This window comes from Leiobunum rupestre, chromosome 11 (genome assembly GCF_980474605.1).
Source record: "Leiobunum rupestre chromosome 11, qqLeiRupe1.1.hap1, whole genome shotgun sequence".
NCBI classification, from domain to species: domain Eukaryota; kingdom Metazoa; phylum Arthropoda; class Arachnida; order Opiliones; family Sclerosomatidae; genus Leiobunum; species Leiobunum rupestre.
Window position 1 is genome coordinate 47,999,520 of NC_143394.1, and position 1,905 is coordinate 48,001,424.

Genomic DNA, 1,905 nt, shown 5'->3' on the forward strand with positions numbered 1-1,905 from the left:
TTTTTGGCTAAGGTAGAGAACGCGAAGATAGAAAAAGAATGTTGGACTAAACTAAAGAAACATAAGTTTAACTGTTATATCCCATTTCTACTAAGAAAATGACAAAGGGAGAATTATTTCAAAGAATGATACCAAGTATAGACAAAGGGAGAATTATTTCAAAGAATGATACAAAGTATAGACGTGTAATGGAACTATTTATTTCTAAACATTACCGTATTTCGCGTTAAACTTTTTTCATTCGTTTTTTGTAATGTCACTTTTCGGGCCGAATTGCGCAAAAATGACAAGGTAGAATTATTTCAAACTGCTACTATTAAATCTAGGTTAAATTACCTATCGAATGATACAAAGTGTAGGCGTGTACGTCCTAAATAACGTGAACTATTAATTTCTAAACCTCACCGTATTTCGCGTTTAACTTTCTTCATTCGTTTCCTGTAATGTCACCTTTCGGGCCGAATTGCGCCAATATGACAAGGTAGAATTATTTCAAACTGCTACTATTAAATCTAGGTCAAATTACCTATCGAATGATACAAAGTGTAGGCGTGTACGTCCTAAATAACGTGAACTATTAATTTCTAAACCTTACCGTATTTCGCGTTTAACTTTCTTCATTCGTTTCCTGTAATGTCACCTTTCGGGTCGAATTGCGCCAATATGACAAGGTAGAATTATTTCAAACTGCTACTATTAAATCTAGGTTAAATTATCTATCGAATAATACAAAGTGTAGGCGTGTACGTCCTAAATAACGTGAACTATTAATTTCTAAACCTTACCGTATTTCGCGTTTAACTTTCTTCATTCGTTTCCTGTAATGTCACCTTTCGGGCCGAATTGCGCCAATATGACAAGGTAGAATTATTTCAAACTGCTACTATTAAATCTAGGTCAAATTACCTATCGAATGATACAAAGTGTAGGCGTGTACGTCCTAAATAACGTGAACTATTAATTTCTAAACCTTACCGTATTTCGCGTTTAACTTTCTTCATTCGTTTCCTGTAATGTCACCTTTCGGGTCGAATTGCGCCAATATGACAAGGTAGAATTATTTCAAACTGCTACTATTAAATCTAGGTTAAATTATCTATCGAATAATACAAAGTGTAGGCGTGTACGTCCTAAATAACGTGAACTATTAATTTCTAAACCTTACCGTATTTCGCGTTTAACTTTCTTCATTCGTTTCCTGTAATGTCACCTTTCGGGCCGAATTGCGCCAATATGACAAGGTAGAATTATTTCAAACTGCTACTATTAAATCTAGGTGAAATTATCTATCGAATAATACAAAGTGTAGGCGTGTACGTCCTAAATAACGTGAACTATTAATTTCTAAACCTTACCGTATTTCGCGTTTAACTTTCTTCATTCGTTTCCTGTAATGTCACCTTTCGGGCCGAATTGCGCCAATATGACAAGGTAGAATTATTTCAAACTGCTACTATTAAATCTAGGTTAAATTACCTATCGAATGATACAAAGTGTAGGCGTGTACGTCCTAAATAACGTGAACTATTAATTTCTAAACATTACCGTATTTCGCGTTTTACTTTTTTCATAATGTCATCTTTCGAGCCGAATTGCGCAAAAATGACAAGGCAGAATTATTTCAAATCGATACCATTAAAACAAGGTTAAATTGTCTATCGAATGATACACACTATAGACGTGTACGTCCTAAATAACGTGAACTATTAATTTCTAAACCTTACCGTATTTCGCGTTTAACTTTCTTCATTCGTTTCCTGTAATGTCACTTTTCGGACCGAATTGCGCCAATATGACAAGGTAGAATAGATAGATAATTTAACCTAGATTTAATAGTAGCAGTTTGAAATAATTCTACCTTGTCATATTGGCGCAATTCGGCCCGAAAGGTGACATTACAGGAAA